The sequence below is a fragment of the Erinaceus europaeus genome, chromosome 6 (assembly GCF_950295315.1).
Source record: "Erinaceus europaeus chromosome 6, mEriEur2.1, whole genome shotgun sequence".
NCBI lineage: Eukaryota > Metazoa > Chordata > Mammalia > Eulipotyphla > Erinaceidae > Erinaceus > Erinaceus europaeus.
The window spans coordinates 68,823,202-68,832,227 of NC_080167.1; the positions used below are offsets into that span (position 1 = coordinate 68,823,202).

A 9,026-nucleotide genomic window follows, 5' to 3' on the forward strand; every position below is an offset into this window, starting at 1 on the left:
AACTTGAACCCATTTTATAGCAAAAGTAACGGTTAACCATTTCTTTTGCGTGTCTTTTTGCCTTTTTCTTTTCCCTTTAGTTCTTTCCCTAACCAGACTTGTCTGTATTTTAAAAAGATCAAAGATGTAACCAAAATAAAGAAAAGCTGCAAGATTTCATTCTGAGATTCAGTCAAGGCATGGTAAGACAGATAATTTATTGTGCAAGCTTTGATCTTATCAGTGTTTATCTGAACTGGAAAAAAAAAAAAAAAACACTGCCACACTCAGGATCTTCCCTGGTGATTAAAGAATTTTAAGTAAAAATTCACTTGGGGAATTCTTGCATGAAAGGCTAGATTTTTAATATACCATTTTTTAAAATTACATAAAACCCTCAGTGTAAGGCCAGTATGAGAAGAAACAATAAACAAATATTTCTCCTTGTGATCATTTTCCCCCAAACCATGCAGGTACTAACAATTTTGCAATTTAAAACTGTGCACTGTGCCTATGTTTCTCTGTTTCTGGTTGCAGCATTAGCTAAATTTTTTCTTTCTCTGGGTCTGTGAAAAAAAAAAATCTCGTAACTGACATCATTTCATTTGTTTGTTTGTTTGCTGTTATTTTGTACACATATGCCAATGCTCTCCAGCCAACTTTTCCTTCTTCAAAGTTTCAGATTTATAGAGAAAAAGGCAGTGAGACAAAGAAAGAGAGGACAAAACATATGGCACTGGGACTTCTCAGCTACTGAGATCTTTCCATGTGGTGAGGAATTTGAACCCCTGGTCTTCACGTGACAAGACAGAAGGCCTTTCTGATGAGCTATCTTCTGACCTTGACACATTCTCTTACATATTAACCTCAACCAGTATCAGAATTTCATGATAGTTTTCAAAAGTTAAGGCAGTTTTCTCCTACAAATTAGAAACTACCAAGGCAAGAGTATTTTGTTTAATTTAATTAATTTTTTAATTTAATTAACATTGATTTACAGAATTACCAGGTAACAGGGCTATAATTCCACACCATCACTACAACCAAAGTTCTGTATCCCCATTCCCTCCTTTACAATCTAAATTTGTTCTCTCAAGGTTGCAGATATGGGTTAACTATTATTTCTACCACTGTGTGTCTATATTTGTCCACTTTTTCCCCATAGTCCCATCTTTTCTTCTGCTCTAGTCATAGTTACACCAAATATGAGGGCAGGACATGAAAAACACCACCATAGTCCAGCTCTGAGACTTCCTGTATAAACGCTGAGTCTTCTCTCCCTCTTCACAGCTGGCTACTCTGTGCCTTCTGCCCACTGTACCTCTCTGGCCAGTGTATTCACATTTGGCCTCCTCTGTGTTAGCAAATATCCTAATAAAAATCCCCTATGGGAGTCGGGCTCTAGCGCAGCGGGTTAAGCGCAGGTGGCGCAAAGCACAAGGACCGGCATAAGGATCCCGGTTCGAACCCCGGCTCCCCACCTGCAGGGGAGTCGCTTCACAGGTGGTGAAGCAGGTCTGCAGGTGTCTGTCTTTCTCTCCCACTCTCTGTCTTCCCCCATCTCTCTCCATTTCTCTCTGTCCTATCCAACAACGACGACAACAACAATAATAACTACAACAATAAAACAACAAGGGCAACAAAAGGGAATAAATAAATAAAATAAAATATTAAGAAAAAATCCCCTATGCAGGGGCCAGGCAGTAAAGTAGCTGGTTAAGCACACATAGTGCAAAGCACAAGGACGGGTGGAAGGATCCCGGTTCCAGCCCCCGGCTCTCCACCTGCAGGGGGGTCACTTTACAAGCAGTGAAGCAGGTCTGCAGGTGTCTGTCTTTCTCTCCCTCCTCTCTTGATTTCTCTCTGTCCTATCCAGCAATAACAACAATGGCGACAACAGAATGGAAAAAATGGCCTCTAGGAGCAGTGGATTCGTAGTGCAGGCACCGAGTCTCAGCGATCACCCTGGAGGCAAATAAAATCCCCTTTGCTTCATGCTACTCTTTGCTCTTTGAAAAAGAAGCCTTCCACAGACCCATGAGGCCAACTGTATGCCAGTGTATCTCAGCAAGAATAACTGATAGTTGAAATAAGAAATAAGCTTAATTCAATAAAAAATTAAATTAGTCCCCTGTTATCTTAAAATTTTGTTAAACATTATTAAATCACTAATACAAATTATTTTAGTAATTAATTCCACAGTACTCTGTGGAACAGCAGATATTAGACAGATAGTGTTGTTTTCGATGGGTTATGTTGTTCTCGCCGGGCTGGCTTCACGGGCGGGTAACAGACGACCAGGGACTCATGGCTGAGCTGTAGGCAGTATCTCTTTATTCATGCAGGACGCAGCACAATCTAAGACGAGCTAAGTTAAACTCAAAGTACAGTACTCTAAAACTCACAATGCTGTCTTTATATATACTTCCCAAGTAGGGTGGAAACAGGATGTGACATAGAGAGGGTGGAGAGAAAAGTGACTGGTGAAAATCAGGGTGTGACAAAGAAGGGATCAGGGTGTGACAAGGAGGGGGGGGGTGGAGCAAAAACATATCATGAAACAGTGGGGATTGAACCAATGCCCTGGAGGGAGGTGCTTGTTAACAGCGGTTATGTAAATAGAATGAAGTGGTTATGTAAATAGAATAGTGTTAAGCAGGGGGGATTTAAACCAAATGAAACAGAAGGGGTCTCATGCATACCAACAAGATAGTACTGTCTTTTAAGTGGAGAGAAAATAAAACATTAGCAAAACTGAGAGAAGCCATAGCTTCCACCTTCTGCATCCTGTAGAGAAATAATAAATTCATACGACTATAACATTGGGTACCCATGTGAAAATGGAAAATACTGGTAATGAAAGAGTGGAGTTCTGAACAATATTTTGTATTAACAGAGTGCCAAGCACTATGATTTTTTACATCTTAAACCATAAAGAGTTTTTAAAAGTTTTGGAGAAGACACGCGTTATATTCAGATTGTTATACTCCAAAAACGTAAACTGTGGCAAAACGTAAGAACAATGGTAAAGAGAAAAAAGAAAAGAAAAGAAAAGAAAAAAAAAAAAGACTGTAATGAACATAGATTAAACTAAGGACCTAAACTAGGAAATCATTTTCCTCTTTTAAAAAGAGTATATTTTTCTTTAAAAATGCTTTTTAAAAATTTTTTATTTTATTTGTTTTGTTAGAACAGAGATAAATTGAGGATGAGGGAAAGAGAAGAGAGACACCTGCAGCCCTGCTCCATTGCTTGTGAACCTTTCCCTGAAATAATTTTTCTAAGACAAAGTGAAAAATTGGTTGTTGAACACTTGTGACCCATTAAAATAGGGAGAAAGAGATAAGGTCTAACAGAATTATGCGATCATGAGAATCATGCGTGGTGATTCATGATGCCCTTGGAAGACAGGAAACATTGATAGGAAAACAGATTTTTTTGTTGTTGTTCCTCCAGGGTTATTGCTGGGCTCGGTGCCTGCACCATGAATCCACCGCTCCTGGAGGCCATTTTTCCCCCTTTTTGTTGCCCTAGTTGTTGCAGCCTCGTTGCGGTTATTATTGCCATCGTTGACGTTGCTTTGTTGTTGGATAGGACAGAGAGAAATGGAGAGAGGAGGGGAAGACAGAGAGAGAGGGGGAGAGAAAGACAGACACCTGCAGACCTGCTTCACTGCCTGTGAAGCGACTCCACTGCAGGTGGGGAGCCGGGGGCTCAAACCGGGATCCTTACACCGGTCCCTGCGCTTTGCGCCACGTGCGCTTAACCCACTGCGCCACTGCCCGACCCCCGAAAACAGATTTTTTGAGGGCAACTTAACTTTCTGCCCACGCAGTGGAATTTATCTTTTTTTATATCTTTATCACAGAGACAATTTATATATTCATATGAAGTAAAACTTATAGTTCTTAGGTATGTGGTTTAATTTTCTTTTGAAATATATTTTCTTTAATTTATTTTAGTGAGAGAGGGATACAGAGAGGAAGATTCAGAAAAACAGACCAGAGCACTGCTCAGCTCTGACTTGTGGTGGTGCAGAGGATTAAACCTAGAACTTGGAAGCTTCAGGCATGAGAGTCTTTTTGCATAACCATTATGTTGTGTCTCCCACCTGATGGCTTAATTTTCAGTTGTGTGTATATATTTATAGCCTGTGTGCCCTTGTAACTATATCTGCACCCTTTCCTACAAATTCCCTCTTACAGCTTCCTGTCGATTACACATCCTACTTAGCTGATCATTACTCTAATTACTCTTATCACATATCATTTTTTCCAATTTGTAAAATTCTAAAACATGCAATTATGTGATAGATGTCATTTTTTGCCTAACTTTCTACTCAGTACATGACACTGAGATAGATGGATGTCTGTGTAGCAACTGTTTTTTTTGTATGTTCTTGTGGGATATTTCATTATATAGCTACATAGTAATCTATCTGTCCTCTTGATAGGTATTCAGACTTTTTCTAATGTTAGGTTATTGTTAAAAAAAAAAAAAGGCAACCCATCACCAAATGCACAATTGTAGAGCAAGTCTTTTTTCATTTTTATTCATTTATTTTTGTAGTGACAGAGAGTGAATCTGTAACCCTGCTTCACCACTCCTGACTCTTCCCCCCATCCCCCGGCAGGTGGGGACCAGGGGTTGAACTCTGGTCTGGTCCTTGCACATGGTAATGCAGAGAATGACTTCTAGCAATAGTGTCATGCAATTAGTAGTGGAGGTGGTGCCCAGACACCTAACACAGAGAGATAAGAAAATACTTATGGGGAGTCGGGCGGTAGCGCAGCGGGTTAAGTGCACATGGCGCAAAGTGCAAGGACCAGCATGAGGATCCCGGTTCGAGCACCCGGCTCCCCACTTGCAGGGGAGTCACATTACAGGCAGTGAAGCAGGTTTGTAGGTGTCTGTCTTTCTCTCCCCCTCTCTGTCTTCCCCTCCTCTCTCTATTTCTCTCTGTCCTATCCAACAATGATGACTTCAGTAACAAGAATAATAATAACTACAACTACAATAAAAAACAACAAGGGCAACAAAAGGGAAAATAAGTAAATAAAAAGAAAAGAAACTACTTATGGGGGCCGGGTGGTAGTACTCTGAGTTAAGTGCACATAGTATAAAATGCAAGGACCAACACAAGGATCCCTGTTCGAGTCCCCAGCTTCCCACCTGTAGGGGGGTTGCTTCACACGCTGTGAAGCAAATCTGCAGGTGTCTTTCTTTCTCTCTCCTTCTCTATCTTCCCCTCCCCTCTCAATTTCTGTGTCCTATCTAACAAAATGGAAAAATTAGCCACAGGAGCAATGGATTTGTAGTGCTGGCACCAAGCCCCAGCGATAACACTGGAGGCAAAACAAAACAAACAAAGAAAAAACCCCTGAACTTATGTAACAACAATGTTTTTGTAAATCATTATTTCTCCTCATAAAGTTATCTGGAAAACGAAAAAGTCTGGTATCAATCATTAAGTACAAATACTTTGTATCTACTTATGTAGGTTCTTCTTAAGAATAGGACTTTTTTCAGCCAATAATATGTATACCCCTTTCCCGTATTTGGGAGCTACTCTCTTCCCTGATCCAGCTTTCTGGGCCTTTTTCCATCCATGACATCATCTCCCCAGACAATAACTTGGATTCACCTGCATATCAGATTTCAGACTCGGGGGGAGGGGACAAAAACAAAAACTAGTATAGCCCTTTGGAACATGACTAAAATATGCCTGCTAGCTATCTATAAGATGGAGGACCCCCAACTCTTCACCTGCACTATTCCAGCCTTTAGGTCCATGATTGTTCAACAGTTTATTTGGCTTTGTATGTTAACTCTCTTGTCAACCACCAGGTTCCAGATGCTAGCAGGATGCTGACTAGACTTCCCAGGACAGACAACCCCACCAATGTGTCCTGGAGCTCCACTTGCCCAGAGCCCTTCCCCACTAGGGAAAGAGAGAGACAGGCTGGGAGTATGGATCCACCTGTCAACACCCATGTTCAGCGGGGAAGCAATTACAGCAGCCAGACCTTCCACCTTCTGCATCCCACAATGACCCTGGGTCCATGCTCCCAGAGGGATAGAGAATGGGAAAGCTGTCAGGGGAGGGGATGGGATATGGAGATTGGGTGGTGGGAATTGTGTGGAGTTGTACCCCTCTTATCCTATGGTTTAGTCAGTGTTTCCTTTTTATAAATAAAAAGTTTTTAAAAAAGGAATAGGATTTTTAAAATGTTTAATTAATGATATACACCAAGCTATTTTGAGTGAGATTATATTAAACACACATAGCTCACAGTATGGTCAATATTAAATTCTTTCTTCTGAGCTCTTAAAATTATAAATTAAAATACTCATGAAGGCACAGGTGATAGCAATGCTGTTTTGTTTTGTTCTGTTTCACTACTTTGGGCCCACTTTTTTCAATTATATGTATGGGGTGGCGTGGGGAGAGAGAAGTGCCACAGCACTGAGGTTTCCTCCAGTGCACTGTGGGTCAGGCTCACACGTGGCTGGTGCTCATGAAAAAGCAAGTCTGCTATCCAGGGAGCTATTCTGCTGGCCCAACAACACTTTTTTTTAAAAAATTCATTTATTTTACTTTTTATTGCCCTTTTTTTTTGTTGTTGTTGTTGTAGTTGTTATTGATAACATCGTTGTTAGAAAGGACAGAGAGAAATGAAGGGAGGAGGGGAAGACAGAGAGGGAGAGAGAAAGACAAGACACCTGCAGTGTTGTTTTATCCAGGCTGGCTTCACGGGCAGGTAACAGAGACGACCAGAGACACGCGGCTGGGCTGAGAAGCCGTATTTCTTTATTCATGAACAACAATTCATAAACTAACCCAAACTAATAACCAAACAGAACTCTCCTGCATCCTTCTCACATGGCGGCGCCAAGAAGTCTCGAACTCTGTCGGGGTCCTTTGGGGCGGGGACAAGCGGGCCGCGAAACTAGCAGGACTAAACAAATTTTCCTGGCAGGGGGAGAGCTAGACCAAACCAATGTAAAGCATACAACAATGCAGACCTGCTTCACAGCCTGTGAAGCGACTTCCCTGCAGGTGGGGAGTCAGGGGCTCAAACTGGGATCTGGGATCCTTACACTGGTCCTTACATTTTGCACCACGTGCACTTAACCCACTGTGCTACTGCCAGATTCCCTTTTTTTTTTTTCTTTTTTAAGGGTGATATAAGCACATAGGCTTCACTATTATTGTCATTGTCATTATTAAGATAGAGACAATTATTTTTATTTGTTTTTTTATTTATAAAATGGAAATATTGACAAGACTTAGGATAAGAGAGGTACAATTCCACACAGTTCCCACCACCAGAACTCCATATCCCATCCCCTCCACTGGAAGCTTCCCTATTCTTTATCCTTCTGGCAGTCCAGACCAAAATTCTTGATGGGGAGCAAAAGGTAGGAGTTCTGGCTTCTGTAGTTGCTTCTCTGCTGGACATGGGCATTGGCGGGTGGATCCACACTCTCAGCCTGTCTCTCTCTTCTCCTAGTGGGGCAGAGCTCTGGAGAGGTGAGGTTCCATAGCACATTGGTGAGATAGTCTGCCCAGGGAGGTCAGGTTGACGTCGTGCTAACATCTGCAACTTGCTGGCAGAGTAATGAAGCGGCAGGGTTGAGATCCCACGCCTGGCGTCTCTGGGCACAGTCTGAAGTGAAACAGAGACATGTTTATTTTTAAACCATACCAGGAGCCTCATGGAGTCATGAGTTGACGTGCAGGATCCTAGAACTGAACAGAGAAAGGTGAATACTTCATGAGGCCAGTGAAATCTAGCCCTGAACCATCTTAACAGAGACAGTCGACGAAAACAGGGCTAGTTGCTCAGGACACCATATAATGTATAGAAAGTTGTTGATATCCTCAGGACAGTTACCCTGAACACAGTCTAGCTCTCTTTCTCATGAAAACAACAGCCGGTGAACTGTCTGGGTCAAGTGTCTGGAAGATTTATGTAGCAGTAGGAAAACTTAACAGGGAAACCATTCATCTGTACGGAATCCTCTTTACTGACCTGTACATAACCATGAGTATTTTTGTAATGAATAATCAGAGACTACACATGAGGTGATTTGATTGGGATAATGAAAAGAGGGATAAGAGAAACTCATGTTTAATTATAAGTCTAAAAATACCTTAGCTCATATGCCCTGGTGATCTAAAGCATAATAAGTTATTTTAACTAACAATCTCTTCTCTTCTTTTCTTTTCTTTTCTCTTTTCTTTTCTTTTCTTTTCCAGGGGAGAGCACAAATGCAGTCCCCCACTACCAGAAATTATGCTGTCGAGTCTCCCACATTTGGGGAAATCGCAGGGGTCAGCACATCTGGAGAGTAATGGATAAGCCTCGCCCTGGGAAAACCACCTTCGTGATCATGGTACCTCCACTGCCAGGTAAGTATACAATCTTTTCCTGGGTTCTTGCTTTCTCTAAAATTAAAAAAAAAAAAGAAAGAAAAACTCATGTCTACTATTGTGTCAAAGGCCTATTGGTCGGTTCCTACATTTGCACCAGGTTTTCTTGCCGAGTAAACGTAGAAATCCCATAATAAGGGGATGTGATGGATTATCTGTAGAAATTTCTGGTAAATAAACAACTTGTCCACTTCAATAAAATTGTAGATCCAGTGAGACAGTTCACCTGGGAGGGTGCACGTGCTCCCATGTCCAGAACCCAGGTTTGAGCCTGGGCCCTACTAGGCTGGGGGAAGCTTTGTGCCATGGGGTCTCTCTCTCATTCTCTCTCTCTGTCTCTCTCTCTCTCTCTCTCTCTGTGTCTCTCATTCTCTCCCTCTCCCTCTGCAAATGCCAGCCTTGATTGCTGAGGCACTGGAAACAAACAAAAAAAAAGCATAAACATGATTGAAATGGAAATATATGCAAAAAATTCAAAATGGCATTGACTTTGTAATAGAAGTTTTCCTTTTTGTTTAGATTATTAATTTTGAAGTTGTTTTTTTTTTTTTTTAGAACTTAAAATTCCCTCTCATAACCAGGATGACAGTGGTGAAACACAGTACCAGTT

The 9,026-nt window shown here is 41.4% G+C and overlaps 1 non-coding gene across 1 annotated transcript; it reads right to left on the reverse strand.

Annotated features, from left to right (window-relative positions):
• Positions 1-8,239: 8,239 nt before the first annotated feature.
• On the reverse strand, positions 8,240-8,403 carry LOC132539205 (U1 spliceosomal RNA). Its single transcript, XR_009550497.1, has one exon. It is a non-coding gene; the product is annotated as a U1 spliceosomal RNA (small nuclear RNA).
• Between the last annotated feature and the right edge of the window lie 623 nt (positions 8,404-9,026).